This window comes from Erithacus rubecula, assembly GCF_903797595.1.
Source record: "Erithacus rubecula genome assembly, chromosome: 12".
Lineage (NCBI taxonomy): Eukaryota > Metazoa > Chordata > Aves > Passeriformes > Muscicapidae > Erithacus > Erithacus rubecula.
The window spans coordinates 3,444,364-3,465,571 of NC_136664.1; the positions used below are offsets into that span (position 1 = coordinate 3,444,364).

General features: G+C 42.0%; 2 long non-coding RNA genes across 3 annotated transcripts; both read left to right on the forward strand.

Annotated features, from left to right (window-relative positions):
* Positions 1 to 4,186: 4,186 nt before the first annotated feature.
* Positions 4,187 to 5,781, forward strand: LOC306807012. Its single transcript, XR_013775621.1, has 2 exons — positions 4,187 to 4,236; positions 4,645 to 5,781. It is a non-coding gene; the product is annotated as an uncharacterized lncRNA (long non-coding RNA).
* An 8,345-nt stretch (positions 5,782 to 14,126) lies between these two features.
* LOC306806952 lies at positions 14,127 to 18,912 on the forward strand. Of its 2 annotated transcripts, none has more exons than XR_013775607.1 (3): positions 14,127 to 14,230; positions 16,653 to 16,787; positions 18,504 to 18,912. It is a non-coding gene; the product is annotated as an uncharacterized lncRNA (long non-coding RNA). The 2 variants fall into 2 exon arrangements; XR_013775608.1 differs by lacking the exon at positions 14,127 to 14,230 and adding an exon at positions 15,739 to 15,871.
* Positions 18,913 to 21,208: the final 2,296 nt, after the last annotated feature.

Sequence of the window (21,208 nt, forward strand, 5' to 3'; positions counted from 1 at the left end):
GAGAATTAAAATGACACATGTTGTTTCTACCTAATTACAAAAAGAAAAGGAAATGATGCCAGAACTTTAAATAGGGAAAAAATCATTACATTATTACAGTCTGTATCTAAGAATATACTTAGACAGACTTCATGTTCCAGAACGGTATTTAAAATGCAATTGAAATATTTTAATTCTGTTTGATTAAAATTTTAAAATAAATGTTGTTGTGGGCTTTTTTCAGAGAATACTCTCCTGATGAGATGGCCTTGAAACTTCATATTTTTCCTGCAACTAAAGTTCTCCTAACGAGTTATGTTGGAGTTAAGAGGATGCCTTTAGGCAAAGGATAAAGTTTTAATTGGATTTTGGAATAATCATCTTTTGAGTCCTACTCAAACTTCAGATTGTGTTTGAAACACATTTTGCACTGTAGATCTTTGATGTCACACTCAAAATGTGCAGCTCTCTGCTGCATTTATGGCACAGCCACTCTGCAATGGGAAAGTGGTGGGTTTTGAAGAGAGGGAGCCTAAAAATCCCCAGTGCCACCCCTGCCATGGCAGGGACAGCTTCCATTGTGCCAGCTTCTCTGGGCAATGAGTAGGGCTGGTATTTTATTTATTTTATTTTATTTTATTTTATTTTATTTTATTTTATTTTATTTTATTTTATTTTATTTTATTTTATTTTATTTTATTTTATTTTATTTATCTATTTTTTTTTTCCATTCTGTGTTTGAAGCACCCCAGGATGGATTTACTGTCCTGGCTCCCAGGACACCCCTGACTCTCTTATCCCTCTGCTGCTGCCCAGCCTCTCTTATCCCAGTCTAACCCAGTAAAATTCCTAGATTTCCACAGATGTGTGATTTTCATCTCCTGCTGCTGATCTCACCCCAGCACTCTCCTTGCTGCTTTTCTTGGTTTGGCTCCCATTCCCCCTTTCCTCTCTTGGTGCCCAGCAGCAGGACTGGTGTCACAGGATTGTTTGCTCTCTTTGGGGACAGCTAAATGCTTCCAAGAATTCTAATCCAGCTGTGTGATTATATACAAACAAAGACTCTCAGAGGCTTCAGATCAGATTTGTGCAGCTTTCACAAAACCTGGTTATGTCCCAGTCTCACCATCAGGAAGGGAGAAGGTGCTGAAACAGAGCACAGTGATACCTGTTCCTCCTTACTTCATCCCCAAAGAAATATCCAGGGTTTTCCTCCCTGCTGAAAATTATTGCTAACCAAGGTATGGAGGTGCACAGGAACTTCCAAGCTGAATGAACTAAATTTTAAAATCAATTTCCAGGCCAGGCTAACTAGGGACAGCTGTGCACTGCTTCTGTGCCTCCCTTTCCCACACAGCCTGTGGAGGGATTCTTGAAGATCCATCATGGAAAAACACAGGATGTGTTTGATGATAAGGGACTGTTCTTGAGGCAGAGCAGCATAGGTGTACTTCTCTGTTTCTTAATATGCAGCTGATTTCGATAAGATAATAAATATGATAAAATGTGGTGCTGTAAACTCCAGTTCCCCAGCTGGATCAGAAGCCTGAGCAGTGCTGGGTGAGAGAGCCTTAACAGAATGAATGATGTAGGAGTGAAAGATTTTAAAGCAGAACAAGGCTCTTCTCGCTGCTACACAGATTCATCATTTCTTTTCCTGAAGGAAATAATTCTGAGGATTTGAGTCTATTCAATCTGACACAAGTGGCTGAGAAAGGGAGTATTGAAAGAGCAGGTTTTTGATATAAAATATATTGAAGTAAGATATGTGAGCACTTTTTCCCTGAAGTGCTCCCTCCTACGCTTACACCATTGTTAAGGTGATGAAATTTATTAATTAAGAGGAATTTATTCACTATGTTGGCATCTCTTTTGCTGTTTCTCTTCCTCCCTGGTACAGAGTGTGTCTCTACCAGTCTTCCATAGGCTTTGATGCATACACAGGAGGTAAGAGAACATTCATGTTGTCATGCTTATAAAAACATTCTCAATGGGAATAAGCCATTGTTGGAGGCAAATACCTGTTTGATTCTGTTCCATGAAGCAATCAAGCCCTTTTCTTTCCTTGGCCCATACTAAACTCAGTTTATTTATAGTAGGAAATATAATTTACAGTTTTGGAGGTTTATTTATATTAGGATAATAAATATTAGAAGAGAGAATGAATGAAATCTGAACTATTAACCTGTTCTGCTTGTTTTTTTTTTTTCTTCCCTCAGTGAATTTATTTACTGGCATATCAGTGAGTGTAATTCCCCATAACCAAGTTCATAAAGTGAGGGAGAAAAGAACACTAATTAGATAATCTCTGACTTTTATAGGATTAAAACCTTCCTGCCCACAGACAGACAGCTGAAATAGTGACTCTGTTGAAATCATCATTGAAACTCCTAATGGCTTCCACGGAGGCACTGGTGATTTGTCTGCCTCTTTGCTCATTTGGACTATCTTGATTTATCTCAGGTTTGCTCTCCCTGTGTGTGTTTATTGCTCTTGATGCAGCCTATCAAGCCATGCAGCCCCCTATGATAGCTCTGTGGAGATATATTTAATTTGATTTGCTGCTGTCCCCAGGAGTTTATTCCCTGTCAAACAGCTGCCTGTTGCAGAGAAACCTCAATACAGAAGCACATAATGGTTTATGGATGGAGCATTTAACAACCACCAGTGAGTGGCATATGTCTGGAAAATCTGTCCCCAGCAATGGCATGTGCAAAGAGCTTTGTTGTGCAGCAGTGATGGGGATCCAGCCACCAATGCAGCACAATGGAGAATTAGCTGACAAGTGCACTCAGGAGTTTATGAACACCTCTGCTGTCTCAATACCTCTGTGCTGTGCATTTTAGTGCATTAGTCCTGAGCAGGCTCTTAATAGAAGGAGAAGGTCCTTCAGCACTCATTCCTGTGCTTTGGTGCCCTGCCATTCCTCATCTCTCCACATCAGGGCTCGTTTCTCTCTCTTCCCTCTCCCTGCAAAGAAAAAAAATATAGACTGACTGAATGTCCACTGGGCATGACAAAAAAAAAAAATTGTGTTAACAGGGGATTAACTGAGGCTGCTGAAACAAGAGACACGGCGAGCACATCATTTGCATGTGTTAATGGGAGTAAGGGAATGAGAAAAGAGGAAGTGCCTGTGCTCCATCACTGCCAGAGCAGCCACTGGAGCCACCCTGACACTGATCCACTGCCCTGGCCCTGTGCCAGAGCACATCCAGCCAGTGAAGTCCTGCCCTTGGGGCCAGTGCTTGCATATTAATTCCAAACAGCTTCAGGAGCTTCCTTTAACCGAGTGATTAATTTCTGTTATTCCAATGTGTGTGTGGCTTCTCACATCCTCTTAGGATCATGCAGATGAGCAGGAAATCTGAAATGGGAACACTGGCATGTCAGGTGAGAATGAAATTTTCTGCTGGGGTTAAAAATGTTGCTTTAAGCCTTAATGAGGTTTTTTGGGAGCTGGATGCCACATTCCTGCCCAGCCCACCCTCCTTCCTCCAGGTGCCATCCTCCCACACTCCTCCTCAGCACTTCCTCCCCCTGGGAATATTCACACACACATTTCAGGGTTCTGAAGATCTCTCTGACATTTAAACTCTGAGCCAAACCAGCTCTTTGTGAGGAAATATCTCAGCTGATGTGTCAGGTGGGGACCAAGTTTCAGCACAGGAGTGATGGAAGGGTCAGGTAACCACTGGAATGGGAAAAGTTTGGGTGGAGAATCCCTTATGAAAATCCTGACCCCTGGATCAGATCCTGGCACCACTTAGAGCAAAGGAGATGGTCCATGTCTGCAAGGACACTTTGGGAATGAGGCAGAGCTTTAGGGGCAGATATTCTTTGATTTTTTGGGGTGAATTCCTGTTCCCAAAAGGCCAGAATTCTAACAAGTACTCTTGAAAAAACCCAAAACAACAGCAACACAACCAAAATGATTTATTTTCAAAGAGATATTTGCCATCAGAATTTCATTGGGTGAGGAAGAAAAACTCAAACTTCTCCACATCTGCCAGTCAAGTGGCTGACACATCTCATCTGAGCTCTTCACATGAAACCATGGCACATTACTGTAAACATCCAGGGAATTGCCCTTTCTCAGAGAGAAAAAAGAAAGGACAAATGATGTTTGCCTTCTCTCAGCAGGGTCTGTGTGTCCCAGCCAACGCATTTGTTCTGTGAGTGACCATCCCAGAGTGTTCTGGCAATCAGAGGCATCAAGGCTTTCTGAGGGGAAATTCTTCAGAGAAACTCATCCAAGTAAATCAGAAAATAGTCATAATTGACAATAGGATTAAAGTCCTGATCCAGATCTGCTTTCATAATTTCTGTAGGCAAAGCTGCTGCATCAGTGTGGCAAGTACCCATGTCTGTATCAAGAGTAGGTGAATAACTATAAATAATAACAACATTTTAAGTTAATTTTATTTTTATTTGAAAATTTTAAAGCTATGTGAAAAGATCATCTGTCAAGCTGTTTCATGTCTCCTGGGGTTGTCTTAGCCTGGTGACCATGTGAAAGTGCATTTTTGACATTTTTGGAGCCCTGATGAGCTGCAAATCTCAGTGCCACAAACAGAGGCTGTTCTGAGACCTGCTGTGTGCTCCTTGTGGTGCCTCCACATCCAGAAATTCCCATTCACACCAATATTCACCTTTCCTTTGCAGAACCCTCTGGTTCTACCCCAAATCTCACACAGGCTCCTTAGCTGAAGCCCCCAGAAGATGTCTACAGATTTTTACAGAGTTTGCAGCCTATGGTAGCCCTTAAAATTCTCTCAGATCTGAAGAATTTTGCTGTGCACTGTAAAATAATGCTTTGCTACTCTTTAGGCATTGTTTCATACAGAACTTCAGGCAGTAAATCCTTCTGTAAATTCAGTAAATCTTTCTATGCAATAGCAATGCACTGTCATATTCTGGAAAATTATTGACTGGGTTTTAGGTTTGTGGGATGTAGGTGCCTCCTGAATAACAAGAGTGTGGTTTGTGTGTTTTCAGCTGTGTTTGGTGCCTTTGCTGCTTCTTGGAGAGCACAGAAACTTCAGGGTATGGCAAAGAGAAATTTCAAAATACAAACCAAGTTATGGGCAGGGAATAATAAGCAGTGGGTGATTGTAGGAGAAAACTGGATTAAAGTGAAATTATCACAGCTCTCACTTCTGCTGGGTCAGTACCAGCCTGCCCTGGATCTCCTGATGTCCTTGAAGTTTTTCTTGAGGAATTTGAAATGTTGTTTTTTTTTGTGCTCAAACAAGAAACATACTTATGTATTTTTAAACAAGGTGTGTTCTGTCTGGGAGCATTGTTCTGAGGAGAATGTTGCTGTGCATTTCCAATGGGCAAAGAATCCAATTAGAGAAGCATGAGGAGGTCTGATAAATCCTGAATCCTGCTTGAAGTGGGAAATGAAAAATGTCTGGAGGCACCAACCAAGCATTCTTTTGAATGCTAACAAAAAAGACATTTAATGTTTTATGGTAAACCCATCCTTACAGGAACAATGCTGGAGAGGACATGGATACATGCTCGGGTTTTATGTGTTTGTACAGCTCATTAAAGGAGTGATCTGGGTTGTGTTTTGAAGCCTTTCTTGTGAACAGAGGAGTGCAGAAGAACACAATAGGTTTGGTTTGTACAAACACCAGCTGTCGAGTGAAAATCAGCAGAACCTTTAGAGGAATTAAAGCCTTTAAGGTTCAGTGGGACTTCTCCAGCTTAACCTGGATATAATTCCCTGAGTGTAAAACCAAATCACAAGACATGGAGATATGAATTAAAGCAGCACAAAGATGGTTTCTGCAATCCCTCTGTATGACAGGGGGTTACTGTTTGATAAGAGACAAGGAATTTATCTTGAACCTTGTCAGAGGGGATGGGGAGCAGCTGAGCATGGAAATCATCAGAAGGGAACAAGTAAGGCTTTAAATTCCTACCCTCCATTTTCCTCAGAAGCTTCTCCATCAGAAATCCAAGGAATTCTGCTTCTCCACTCATTTCTGCACCATGCTTTTGTTGGTAGCTGTGTACACTAAAAATGCACATTACCTGTTTGCAGGGGTTTTACTTGTCCAGTAGTGTCTGTAATTCTTTCTAATCTACTTAAGGGATTTACCAAAGCACCACCATGAGCTGGAGGGCATAATGCTGTTATTCTGTCATGGAGTAACAGGGATATCCTTCAGTATGGATAATGCATAATTGCATTCCTCAGCTCTTCTATTCTTCACCATCTCCTGCCTTCCTGCTCTTTGTTTTCACTTTGGGAATGTGACAGTTCTCTCCATCCCTGTTTGTTTACAGATCAATAATTCAACACTGGATATTTCCCAAGGAAAGCCCTGGGAGAGGCCCAGGTGGGACTCCCCACACACCAAGGGATTTCTCAGAACCCACAAGCTCTGTGGGTGTGTGCAGAGTCCTAATCCTGGGCTGGTCCCATTTCTTTGACCCAATTCCTGATGTACCCTGGTGAATTATGGCTACAGGCTGTGTCATAAGCTGGCAGGGATCACCCCAATGCAGGATCAGCTGTTGGCAAACCGGGAGATTTCCAGCACTAAGGCTGCTGATCCACATTTGGTTAAACCCCCCTCAGAGGCAGAAAACCTGTTTTTGCTTCTTTTCAACACCTCTGCAGAAGGTTTACTGTTGTCCTTGTTTGCAGTAGACAAACATGCCCAAAGATTGCAAGGTTTGGTGTGGCCATTGAGCTTACAAACCAACAACCACAATCCCTCCATCCTCCACTGCACATTTAAATTTATTTAATGGCAGTGTCATTGTGCACTGCTCTGTGCTTGTGGCTGCTCCCTGCACACTTCCCTCACTCCACATTTTCCCTGTTTCCAGCAGCCTGCCCTCTGTTTTTTACTCATTATTTACATTCAGTGCCTCCTGTTTGGTGAGAGGTTTGATGCTTCATGTAATATTACCTTTGATCTAGTGCCTGCTCTTGCCCCAAATGCCTTTGCCATTTTGGGCTCCCCACTCTTTGATATTCCTGATCTGCTTTTAAAATCAACACCTTTCCTTAATTACAGTCCCTCCCCTGCCCCTCTGCTTTGGAAAACTCCTGTTCTGGTTCTGGCAGCCTGTTTTCCTGTCTGCTCACTTCCCTTTGATGTCCCAGCCTGTCCCATGCACATTTGGATACAAATAATTTGGGTTAGTGTTATTGCTCCCAGCTGATATTTAGAAAGACTTGTGTTCAGCTTTCCCCAGACAAAAGCAAGAGTCAGCTTGCATGGGTATTTTATTACTCCCTGAATAAAGAGTTCTTTCATGTATTTGGACAAAATTAGAAAAAGTATAAATGTATAGCAGAGTAAGTATGGGTGCAAGTGTGCTACTAAATATATAAACATAAATAATCCTTGCTTTCTCTCTTCTTCCAGGCAACATATTTTTCCTTTATAACTCATCCCTGGAGAAAGGTCCATGAGTGAAAAATCATTGCTAACTTCATTTTTTGCCTTCACTGTGAATTTCTTTCCTGGAGCAATGATAAGAAATAATGGATGCAATGTTCTCCTTCAGAATCCATACTGTGCAACAAATTGTCTGGTTTATTTGTTGTTGCCATATTTAATTTAAGTATAATAATTTTTCTCCTTGGCTTATCTATTACATTTTAAGTTCAAAGGCTCTTGCAAACCTTTCTGCAACATTATTTTAGGAGCCGGATCAGTTTTGTAGTTAGATGTGGAAAGAAAGATTCAAATCTCAAGTCTCCCACTTCCTGGATCATAACACAAAATCAATCAGCTTAAACTGGCACAAGAAGAGAGGTTGAGCCCAAAAAGCAGCTGAGCCACAGAAATTCAGTGTTGGTTGCTCTTTATCCCTGCATGTCTCAATTTACTCTGTGCAATGTCTAATTCCCAGGGAAGGAATGTTCAGATTATTTAAAGGCTCCAAAACCTCCCCAGGATGGATGTGAGTCCAGTGGTGATGCCTCCTGTCCCTGAGAGATGCTTCTGCTGAAAACAGATTTGGAGACAAACCCTGCCTGGGGTTTTCCATCCCAGATGGGAAATTTCTGCCTTGCCAGCTTGGTTTGCCTCTCCAGGTAGTTTCCACATTACATTTTTGATGCTGGCAATTGTAGTTTATACTAAATTAGATTGCCATTATATTCTGCAATCTCTTTAATTTCTAAATATCTTCTTTAGGTGCAAATCAAAAAGACTGTCTTTCCTTTCTTGTGGGAATTTGAACATGTATTTGACTGTATTGTTATTAAATGCCATATGTTGATTCACTTGTAGTAAGCACACAACAGAGCCTTTTAAAAATAATAATAATAATAATAATAAAAACTAACTTATCCTTGCATCTAACCTATGTCTCATCTATCTTCATTTATTTTGAAGATATTTGCAATAACCTTTAAAACATTTACACGTCCCACACTTTTTTTTTTTCCCTGTCACCTATATATTTAATATATTTTGTGACTTCTAAATCAATATATCTTAGACCAAAAGCACCCAGCTGTTCAGAGCAGCCTTGAACTGATGGTCCTGGCTTGTAGCTGACAGGGTGCTTCTCATGCACACCAGGAACAGTAAATAAAAGACAAAGAAATAACCTGGGAACACAATCAAGAGAGGAGAAAAGAACCTCCCTTGATACCAAGGAGACTGCATTACACAGCCATGCCTCCAAGTGCCATTAGGATGCTGGGTCCCTGTTATCTGTAATTCCCAAAATATTTAATTTGCAGCTGTGAGCAATCTTTAACACACAAAGAGGCAGGGCTCATGCAAAAGCAATTTGAAAGTAAATGCTCCAACTTTGTCTCTCTTTATTGCCTGAGATAGGAGTACTTTAGAATATGTTTTTCACTTTTGTACTTTAGAATATATCATGTTCCTTATTTGCTTTGCTGTGTCTTCTTTCCTCCTCCTTTTTTTTTTTTTTTTTTTTTTTTTTGGTTTTAGGAGTGTAACAATCCAGGGTTGGTGACACAAACCTTCCTGGACATAAAGCTGTGCTGGGGGTTTGTGTGCTTCCAACTCCCATTGATGTGAGCAAGCAGGGGAATGAAAATATGTTGGTCAGTCTTGAGGTTTATAATGTGCTGTAAATATACTGTGGGCCATGGGTTTATGGGGCAGTTCTTAGGACAGAGTCACAATTTTTAAAATAACTGATCCTTAAGTTGGAGGAGAGCAAGCCATAAAGAAAATTGCATGGAGATTATTTTCTCCTGCTAAAAGGACTTCAACAAATGAAATGTTTCAGCCTCCATCAGGCAGCCTCTGATTCTGTAGATTTTTATTCACCTGCTTAACCTTGGGCTCTGAATTGTCCCATTGAGAGCTCCCCTGGTGCCCTGCTTTAATATCAATGAGTTCAGCTGAGTAACAGCAAGAAACCCTGGAGACAGATCAGGATGCTGCTGCACAAAATGCTGCACAGATCCACAATAAAAAACAAACTCTGCCCCAAAATCTTCCAGGTAAAGCCAAGAGAAAACAGATGGATGCAGGAAGCAGGCTCAGAGGAAGTGCCAAAATGTTATGAGCAGCCTGAAAGTCAAAAGTCTACCCAGGCCTGGCTTTGGCAAGGCTGAGCTTACAGGAGGGTTCAAAAGAGGAGGAATAAGGAGGGTGCAGGGCAGTGGAACACAAACACAGGCTCCCCTGGGAAACTGAAACTGTGGGATGAAAATGGTGCATATCCACAGATCTCTGCCCATGTGTTCAGGGTGATTTTTCATATGTTTCTCCTTATGTGTTTGGATTGTACAGTCAAATTCTATATGCTCGTGTGTGGGAAAATAATTAAAGATTAATGGGTATGTTCAGCACAAGAAAATTCTAATTATGAATGGGCTAAGTTCTTCAGCTTAGAAAAATGTTAAGGACTCATATATAGGACAATGTGAGAATAATTTCCATAAGATTGGTATTGCTTAAAGGCAAATACAACTTCCACTATTTATGCCTCTTCTCTCAGATGGTTGCTTTGCTTTTTTTTTTTTCTTCTATTTTGAGGGGTTTTTTTACAGTATTTCCTAATATCTTTCTGTTCTTTTCTATTCTCTCTGTGCCATGGTTGAGGAATTGCCACCATTAATATTTCACAAGCTCCAGAGTATGTGCTAAAAACATGGAAATGTAGAAACAAATCACCCTTTGGTGTTAATGCAATATTGTACCAAGAAGGGATGAGACTTTACAGGGGGAGAAAGGGGGCAGTAAAAATGTGTCTAGCAAAGCACACTGAGATTTTTTAACCAGTTTAAACAATTTTATCACATCCTTTAGTGAGTTATTAACAGTGCCTTCAACCTTTATATATTCCAATAACAACTTGATGTCTTCATCTTATCTTATGGAACTATAATTGGCTGAATCCAGGGCCCAGTGCCTGGAGGCCATAGAACCTTATAGACTTTAATGGCTCATTAGGTATTTATTCACTTTAACTTAAACAGCTCAGCCATCTGTGCAAAATGAGCCCTAAAAATAGAGTTAGAGGTTTTGGTTGTGGTTTGTTTTTTTGTGGTTATTTTTTAACCTAAAGGTAGCGTATAACTTGAACTGCCACTGAGTTCAGATTTCCAGATCTGCCAGTTTAATTTGGCTTTGCTCTCTTCCCTTTTCAAAGTGGCTTGTGGCTCTGTAATAACTTCTTATGCTGAAGGGCTATGCTGGTGGTACTGAGCACTGCTTGCATTAAACAAAATGCTTCCTTTAGTTAAAAACCAAGCCAACCCCCACTAAATGTGTGGTTAATGTCTTTGGATAACTCATGCTGACAGGTGTCATCTCTGCAGGCTCCTTCAAGCCTTTAATCATCAGAAAGCAGAGACTGGAGGGGTCCTAATTAATCTGAATTTTAGCCAGGGTGGTGGGTGGTTCTACTTCACTGTTGAAAATATCACAAGCCTGGTGCTACACACATGGTGCACCCTGGGTTGTGTCCAAAAACAGGAGGCTGGGAGAGAAAAAGGCTGTAAAAGGTAGCAGAGGGTGGGGAGGATGTGATGGTGAGCTCCTGTGGTGGGTCCAGCTGAAGCCTCACTTGGTGTGCTGAGCAGGAAAACCCCATTCTCCTCCTTTACTCACTGATCTGGAAGACCAGAGAAAAATGTGGTTTTCTCTGTATAAAAAAATATAGTTATGTCAATGAAAATGTACCACAGCCACAGTGTTGTTGTGTGGTTTTGTTGCAAATTGCTCTGCAAGGAGAGTTTCTCTTGGGCCTAAAGGAAGATATTTTCTACAGTGGGCTGGATCATTTCTCTGTGTGGCAGCCCCTGGTAGGTTCTCAGTGCCTGCAAGATTTGCTGAATTTTACTCTTCTCCTTCACTGCCCAGCAGTGCATGAGAAGTGTGCATGGGCTTGTGAAAATGAGAATTTTGTGTATGGAATTTATGGAATTTGTGGCTGCATTTGGCTTCTTGTGCCACCTGGGTCGCTGTGGGGAGGGAGAGCTGCTGCTCCTTGGGATGCTGGCTCAGGTAGATCAGTGATAATGGCAGGTGAACATTCTTTTCTAGAGCCAAGCTGCCCAATTTTCCACCCTAATAGATTTATTTTTTTTTTCTTTCCCATATCATCAGGCTCAGCCTCCACAGCCTAAGAGAAGTTTTATTTCATGAATGCATAAAAGAATATCTGGAAATTGCTTTTAAGCTGCTGTTTTTTCATGTTTCCTCTTGTTCTTTTCCATTATTGGGAATGGTCTGAAAATCTCTGTATTTGCTCTATTTTGTTGAATAATACACTGTATATTTTGCTGGGGGAGGGAGGCTTTGTAAAGGGGAAAATTATAAAGCTCTTAAAGTACTCAGGAATGAAAATGGTGCCTTTAATATGAAGAGATTGTGATGGGCTCTGAGTGCCAAAGGGAGCTGAGGGCTAAAATAAAGCACTGAGAGAGTTGTGGTCTGAAGAATGAGCAGGATGTAGCTGAGGAAAAGCAGGAGCTGCTTGTTCCTCCGTGGAGAATGGGAGCAGCAGTAAAATGCTGAAAGGCTCTGTCTGTTCCAAAGGGATCATTAAGGGGAGTTTGTTACTTTAATTCACTTAGAGCACTGCTTAAGGACAATTTGTTCCTGATTCCTCCTGCCAGCTGAAGAAATTGGTTTCTTTTGTTTTCCTCCCTTTTCCCCCAGTGAGACCACAGAAGGTTTTGGGAGGGAATGGCTGGAGAGAGGAGCCTGGCTCCTCAGAAAATCCCCTTTCCATCATCCCCACTGCTTTCTGCAGTGCCCACAGCTTCTCACACCTGATTGAAATTGATTTCAAACCAGTGCCAGGGGAGTGCATGAGCAGTGAGCTCTGTTCTGTGATGGGCCTTGGCTGCCCTTTCCTTCAATTCAGAGTTTCTCCTGCTCTGGGGATGCTCCCATTGCCCAGCACCTTCAAATTGTCTGTATTGTCTGTATGAAATGTCCATTATTGTCTATATGGAATGGCCATTATTGTCTATATGAAATATCTATTATTGTCTATATGAAATATCCATTTTTGTCTACATGAAATGTCCATTATTGTCTATATGGACTGTCAATTATTGTCTATATGAAATATCAATTATTGTCTATATGGAATGGCCATTTTTGTCTATATGGACTGTCCATTGATGTCTATATGAAATATACATTATTGTCTATATGAAGTATCTATTATTGTCTATAAGGAATGTCCATTTTTGTCTATATGGAATCTCCATTATTATCTATATGGATTGTCCATTATTGTCTATATGAAATGTCCATTATTGTTTATATGGAATCTCCATTATTATCTATATGGGTTGTCCATTATTGTCTATATGAAATATCCATTTTTGTCTATATGGACTGTCCATTAGTGTCTATATGGACTGTCAATTATTGTCTATATGGACTCCATTATTTTCTATATGGAATGCCTATTATTGTCTATATGGAATATCCATTATTGTCTATATGGACTGCCCATTATTGTCAATATGAAATGTTTCTTTGAATTTTTTTCTTTGAAAAGCAATGCATGTACATAATTAATACCTGGACAGCTCTTTAGACTGCCCCTCACCCCCAGTAATGTTATTAAATTCAGAAAAGGTGCCTTGATGTTTAATTCCTGCAGACTCCTGGGCTGATGGCAGTGAGAGCTGAGGCTCACCCCCACCCTGCCCATTCCCCATGAGATCAGACAGACCCCACATCACAGGGAGCAGAGGAACCACAGCCCCCAAACCTCTCTTTGCCTTCCATTATTGCCATTCCAAGACTCATTCTTAGGGTAATGGTTCTTCTGGGAGGAGGCACCACTGACCCAACATTTCCTCCTGATGAATCCCAGTATTCCATGGAGCTCCTGAGCTGGGCCCAGCTCTGCCTGGAGCTCAGGAGCTGTGTTGACACAATATATTTAGACTCGTGTAATGTGTTTGACTCAGCGCTGCACAACATTTTGATTAAAACAATTATCACAGCACAGGGTTGGTGTGGCACATGTTAAACACTCCCAGAGAGCCTCTGGCAGCTCCAGGAGGGCACTCTGCATCTGCAATCTGCATTTGGGGGAAGGATCCAGCTCCCTCTGGGGTCCCACCATGGGCTGGAACACAAATTCCAGGGAAATTTTGCTGGTTTGCTGGTTTGGGCTGGGGTAGAGCTCATCTGGAATGGGATAAAGCTCATTTGGAATGGGATAAAGCTCATGTGGGCTGGAATAGAGCTCATCTGGGTTGGGATAGAGCTCATCTGGGATGGGATAAAGTTCATTTGGGCTGGGATAAAGCTCATTTCCTCTGTGTTTGGAGTTCAGTGTGAAGGTGGTGTGGGCAGCTGATGCTTTTGGGTGGTGCTGACCCAAAATTGAGGATTTCCCTGTATCTCTGCAGGGAGGAGGTACAGAAGGGAGCACAGCTGGGCCAAATTGGGATATCCCCCAGCTCTGAGCATCCTGCCCAGTGTGGGACTGGGGGAACTGGTGCTGGGACAGGCTGGGCATCACTCAGAGGTTTGTGGGCAGCTGTATTGGACATCACCTGGTTTTGTAGGGTCTCATCTCTCTCTCCCTCTCCTTTTTACTGCCATTTAATCAGTACTTGCAGCACACTTTGCTTTGTTTCAATCATTAAAGTGTTTATCTGTCCTTACCTTGCCCCATGAACTTTTCCATCTCCTTTTCTCCCCCAGTTCTGCTGAGGCAGAGCATTGAGGGAGCAGCTCAAGGCCAACCCACCACTGCTGCCTTTCTGCAAAGCTCCAGAACAACCTGCTGATGTGGAAAACTCAAGGTAATCATGGTATTGTCCAGCTGGAATGAAGGTTCTGATGTGCTTTGATTAAAGCCCACATGAGGGAACAGCTTGTGTGAGGCACAGCAGACATTTCCTTAATTTAACAAGCCAAGGCAGGATGAGATCCAGTTAATTTTGCTTAAACTGTAATGACTCATTCCAATTGAAGTTATGGCCCTGGAGGTCAGTGATAAAATAACTGCCCTGTGTTGACTTTGAGCCAAAGCACAGTAACTCAGGGACTGAAGGCAGGATGGGACTTGTGGCAGAAACCTGGAGCCAGCAGAAATTCCACTCAGGCTGCAGCTGCTAAAATTTCACACACACACCTGTAGAAGAGCTTCCATTATTTCATTTCATAACCTTTCCTAAAACCTGTCCTAGCTCCTACCACAAGACTCAGGATGCAGGAGTTACCAAGTGATGCATTTTCACCTGGATTCTAGTGGAAGTCACATAGATTAAAGCAGTTTTTCCCTTCTGGTGTGAAAATTCAGTGAGGCTGAATGAGATCACAGCCTGTAATGACAGTGTTCACTGTCTCCTAGCACCAGCAATGATTAAAGCAGAATTATAGCATGGTGATTTCATGTCAGAGGACAATGCTTTATTAGAGTTTGATTTACTTAGTAATTTAAGCACACTGAATCAGAGCAGGGGAAAGTGCTTTAGAAGTAATTTTTTCCTTAGCCAGGTTATTTTTTTTGCTTTGTTCTGTCTTTATTGTGACCTTCACCAGACTGAAAGGGCTGCTGGAAAACAGGAATAGTGTTTTCTTAGGTTCTGAATCACCCCAATATGACACTGGTGGAGCAGCAATGTGCCAAGGGGACAGAGAAGGTCCAGGGGATGTGGAAAGAAGCTGATGACCTAAAAATGAGCATGGGATGGGCTCTTCTCCTGATTCCCATCAAGATGACAACAGCCACTCCTGATTAGTAGCTGCCTGCTGTTGAATCACCTTTAATTACTCAAGTGGGCATTTACATCACCTGATTTTCCCATTATGAGGTAAAACTGGTCTGATTTAGGAATGTAGGTTCTGCAGAGAGTCCAAAGGAATGGATTAAACATCTCCAGAGGTGATTCTGCTGTCATGGGCTCCTGAGAAAGCTTCTAGAAATATCTGAGAAATATCATCCCTGCTCCAGGGCTGGGATGGGAGAGGATCAGAGCAAGGTGAGCAGGCAGGGCTGCTCAGAAAATCTTTAACTTCCCATTGAGATTAATTTTTTAAATTTTTTTTTCCAGAAATTCCCATGCAAACACATCCTCTATTGCATTTTCTGTCCAATTAACCCCCTGCACCCCACCCTGGGGAAGCACTGCTGCTCCTGGGGCACTGTGACACCACCAGGGGTTAGCTAAGCAGTATTTCTGCATGTTTGATTGCCAGTTGGAGTTAATTAATGGGCTGCATGTGATCTCTATTAATTAGAGCGTGCTCAAGCCTTGATAAAGTGTGTGTCCTCCTAGCACAGCATAATGGCTTCACAAAACCCCTACAAACTGTGGTTAATTAGAAGTGCATTAGGATTTCAGTGTTTGGGGATGGGAGGGAAAAAAAAAAAAAAAGATAAAATACCTTTTTTTAATGGTTGTAAAATGGTTCTAAGAAAAGCCTTCCACAAAGTGAAGGTAAGGAGGGGGATTTTTAAAAGATGAAATGATTTGGTGGAAACAATTTTCCCTAATTTGACAGCTTTGCTCTGACTGTTATCTGTGGGAAGAGCAAGTTTAGGATGGGGAAAAAAAGGGAAGGATGGGAAAAAAGGCAGGAGGACACATTGCTTCAGTGGAGGAGAGGAAAGACAGGAATCTACAGTTGCTATTTCCTTAAATTTGATATTCAGCTCTTCCCAGCTGTGCAAACTCCTCAGGGCTCAGCTCCAGGCAGAAATCCTCATTTTGTTCTGCAATTAACATTTCCTGCTCATTGTCCTTGGTCTCAACCCACCTGAGGCTGCACTGAGGCAAACCCTGCCCAAACCTGAGCTCACACTCAAAACCAGGACAGCTGATGAACCTTTCACTGGTGGTGTTTGTTTCTTCATTTTGCCTCCTGCATTCCCACAAAGTTCCTGTGATTGGTGTGGGGTCCAAGCAGCAGAATATTTGTGTTGCATCCACAGAAACTTCCACTTTTTTTTTCTATTTTCATTGATCCAAACCCTGAAATTCTTTGCCCTTATTCTGGCACAGCTGCCCTTATAACCTACAAGATTTTAGGTGGTGCACAAAGAAGGTCTTGGCTCCATAAATCTCTTTAAAAAATAATAGCACTGAGGACTAAAAATAAAGGTTAACAGATTTATTATTTACACATATGTAAATTATACATAATATTGAATAACATTAAAATTGTATGAGCTGTGTGGAACTGACCATGTTTAAATGAGAGTTTTGCTCTTTCCCCTAGTTATCTGGAGCACAGAGCCCTTCTGCACCATTAGGAATTGAGTGTTTACCCTCATTCCCTGCAGCACCACTTGAACTCTTCAACTCCTCCTCTCCCAAGGATGAAATCCTGTGGCAAGGAAACTCCAATGCAATGGTGAGCTCAAACAGAGATGTGAAATTAATATCAAAGCAGATTAGGGAGTATTTGCTCAGCTGTTGTCATTTTGCAGGGACAAAAGCAATGAGAAAGTGAAAAGCAATCAGCTTCATTTTAGGAAGGCTGTTTCATTTAGCAAGCAGCTTGATGGAGGCAGATGCAAATGCAGCTCTGGTTATGTTTAAAGTGGTGCCTGATCATGATTCTTTTAATCTAAGGCCTCATTTCAAGTGACTGCAGGAAATGGAATAGTTGCTGGGGGGAATAGTAGCATGTGCTGATGGACAAAGCATTTGCCTGGGGAGACAAACAGCTTTCAGAAAAAGGAAAAAAGAGGAGAAAACCAGAAAAAAAAATAACGGCAAAATGGAAGAATTAAAAAAACCCTGCCACCTCAGTAGCAGCTAAGATTACCCAGTATTTCTTCCAACAAAGCGGGGGGAATGATTCTCAGCACTGTTGACTCAAACCATCATAAAAGATGTTTTTAGTGCATTGTGGAAACAAAATCAGCTTTTCCAGTTCCCTGAAGAAACAAGTGCCAGCCTTGGAGCACAACAAATTCCCCCTGGTCTGACTTCTTTTCCTCACACCTCCCTGGAGTGTGGCCACAGCTCCCTGCCCCAAAACCCAGGGATGCTCAGAGATCTCATCCCTCTGTGGGTCCAGCTGGGACATGGGGATTTCTCCCTTTTCCCTGGAACAGAAAGGTGGGAAGGGCCAAGAAGGGTTTAGAATTCACCTGTGTCCTGCAGCACTGAGAGGGACAGCCAGGGGAGGAGGATGATGCCTTCTGCAGGGCTACCTAAAAACAGAGGCCAGGCAGAGTTTAGGGAGTAAAAAATGGGTTTAATGAAGGATCTTCAGGTGCATTTTGGGCAGACAAAACCTCCCAGGAGCTACACCCAAAAATGGATGACAGGTTACAGGTTTTCACACTTCCATAAATTTGGTCCATTTGCACATTGGGGGTTAATCGTTCAATTACAACTTCAGGTAATGAAGTCATTTACCCCAAATTTGTTCCCCCCAACTCACTTTTGTTTACATTTTTTGGGGCCTGAGGCAGTGAGGTGTCCTTGATTGCCAGGCCTGGGGAGGAATTGTTTGGTCTGACCAAAATGGGAGAACAGCAGCTCACACTGGATATGGAGTTTGGAGTTATACACTAAAGAATTGCAGGATTCCAAAAATATACATACAAAAAATGTGCAAGCTAAAACCTTAAGGCATCAAGGAGGGGTTAATTTTGGGAGCTGAGCTGGAGCAGAAGGAGCACAGAGCTGCACTTCCCAGTAGATGGCTCCGTGGTATTCCAGACCTGCCCTGCTCTCCATCAAACCTTTTAACTCCCAACCTTTGCACCAAGCTTTGCCTTTTCACTCAGGCACTGGTGTCACACTGAGGTCTCTTTTTTTTTTTTTTTTTATTTTTTTTTTTTTTTTTTTTTTTTTTTTATGATTACTGCTTTTCCCTCTGATCATAACACCAGAAACTTCCAAGGTGGAATCCCAGGGTTTGGAATAATCCATCCCTGGGCTGAGTGGGGACCAGCAGCTGACTGAGCCCTACTGAATTATTGGCTGTACATCTGACCAGATAAAACTTAACAAAGCCAATCAAAGGCTTCAGCATAAAGAATGTACACTTCACAAATGGCATTCCCAGATTCTGAATTTTTGTTGTTTGGGGTTTTTAAATTTTTTTTTATAGAGGATAATATGGGATTGATGAGTCTTGTTATTTTGCCTATAAAGAGAGGTCTTAAATGCTTACAAAAGCCTGCCAAGTGCAGCCATTCAGTTCTACACCACAGAACCAGATGAGTTCTGCTCCAGTTATAAAATGCATTAATTCAAGATTATACCCCTGTATGCTGTGGAACATATGTAGGTACAGCACAAAGCTGACAATTTGTCAGGCCCTTTTCCAAGCCCTTCTCATGAAGAATGAGGTCCCATTTGGATCTATTACAAGTGAATAGGCTGAAAATCATGCCTTTGTTGCTTAACAGTGCAAAATATTGTTGTATAATTATTTTTGTGTAGTCCTCTTGCCCTGTGGCCTGGCTCCAAATGTGATTCCAGCTCCACCTGGCCCTAACCCAAGACTAGTCCACATCAGGCCCTCAGGATCCTGATTCTCTCATCCAGCTATGACCAGTGTGGTTCTGGTTCAGCATGGGCTGGTACGTGCAGGGAAATCCAAACATTGTTCCAGTGTCAGTGGTGCTCTCCAAAGATTGGCCATGTTCTTCATGGCTTTCTCCTTTGTATTTGGTGCTTCAAAATTCTGTATTCCTCAGTGCCATCATTCTATTTCTCTGCTTTGGCCCTTGATATTTTGAAGGCTTTTTGATTGTTCTGGTTTTAAACCTCAGGTTACACACAAGCAGCCAAACTACCCAACTTTTCTCAGAAATAACTGGCAAGAAATTCCTCTTCGTGCTGCACACAACATAAACAATTGCTAAAATATGCAGATCAGGAAAACTAATGATGTGTAATGCTACAATGTTTTAAATGTCTTAATTTAGTTTGTAGGCACTCAAAAAACCCCCAAAAACAAACAAAAAAACCCAACCCACTTAGAGAGCCAAGCATCAATAACATGAATCTGCTCCAGCTGAGCAATCACCTCTTGGTGATGAATTCTTAAATATTAATTTGCTGGATGCTATTCATCATGTGCAACAGTGAAGGCAAGGCAAAATCAAGGCTCTAAAAGGAGAGAAAAGAGGGTTTGGTTTTTTCAGCCAAGGTGCAGAATTGCCATTCTTTAGGCTGGCATGTCCCTCTCTTCCTGCCATCCATGGATGCAGCCTGGCTCCCTCAATTCCAGCAGGCAATTCCTTGTGAGGTGGCCAAAGAAATGCTGAGGGGTTCAATTTTGGGATGTTGGGATTTTGAAAGAAGTGCAGCTGCTGTTGGTGGAGGGCCCAGGGAATATCTCAGCAGAAGATCCTCTGTGATCAGTGTGGGTTTGCAAAGTGCCCCAGATCAGATCAGAGGGTTGGACTCAGCTAAATTCAGCTGGGGGAGGTCAGGCACTAAAGGTATTTCAGCTGCAGCCCTATACAACATCCCTGTCCTGTAGATGTAGGAAAAAACCCAATCATTTAACCCTGACTCCTGAAATGTCATATTTAAAACAGATCTAAAGTGATTCCTCATGCTTTTCCTCTAGGAAAACTTCACTCCTTTGTCCTATGAGACAAAGTACCTAAGGCAGGTGAACAGGAAGAAAAAGTGATTTATTTCATACACCCTGAAAATAAAAGGAACAGATTTAGGGAATTTTCTCCTGTGCTGAGCAGTATTGGTTGGGTGGGAGTATTTTAATGCACAGCTGCTTTCTGCTGCTGTGGTGATGCTTGTGCTATGCTCACACTTTTTCAGGGTCTTGCTGTGCTCATGAGGTTTGCAGGTCTCTGACTTGAGGGACAGGGAAATGTCAGGCCTGGTGGAAATTTTTTATTCTGCTATTAAAGAGTTTCCTACAAGTACCCCAGACTTACCAGACAATGCCAGTACACACTGGGGTAGAAAACAAAGAATTCTGCTTTTGCTACTTATTGGTGTGGGATTATTGAGAAGTGATTTCAGCCCCTCAGGGCCTCAAGGGTCTCATTAAAGTAACAAGTCTCCACAGAGCCTGTGATGTTACAATACTTAGTGACAGAAATAGGAATAAAAATCACTCCCTTTTCCTTGTCTTCCTGTTAAATGTGTCCATTTGACTGGAGAGAGGCATCAGGGTGGGCGTTTTCATTTATTTGGAAAGCAGAAACTCAGCAGAGAGAATACTCACTCATCTTCTGTCTTTCACAAGGGTTTATCCAGCAGTGAAATAGAGATAATTCCAGCTGCATTCTCCTGGGAGTTCTGTGGAGTGCAGGAGTTTTCCAGGGTCCTTCTCAGCTTTCCTGCAGAGCTTTCCATATTATTATCATTATCATGTACCCCATTATATTATATTTTGGTCTATAAGCCAAGCTGTGGGTCCATGGCTGGGGTTGCAGCTCTGTACCAGGTTTTGGTTCTCCTCCCCTTTGGGCTGCTGTGAGGTTGATGACAAAATTCCAAATAAAATCTGCTGGAAAAGCTTCTCCACAGGGGCTCAGTTTTCACATTTATGCCCTTTTCTCAGAGCATCCCTGCCTGCTCCTGCTTCCCATCCCCAGCCACTGAGAGCATCCAAGGTCTGTGCCACAAATCCATTTTTTGCTAAGGAGCTGCTGATGGAGAAGAAATCACATTCTGAATCATCAATTCCTCCAAGAGCAGAGTCTCTTAGGAACCAAGATTGCAAAATGAGGCAGCACACCCAGACCTTTCACTCTGTGCTCCTGGGGAACCTTGTTTTCCAATCCTGCATCACCCACTTGGCGAGTTGTTTACTTTCCTTTAGCACAAATT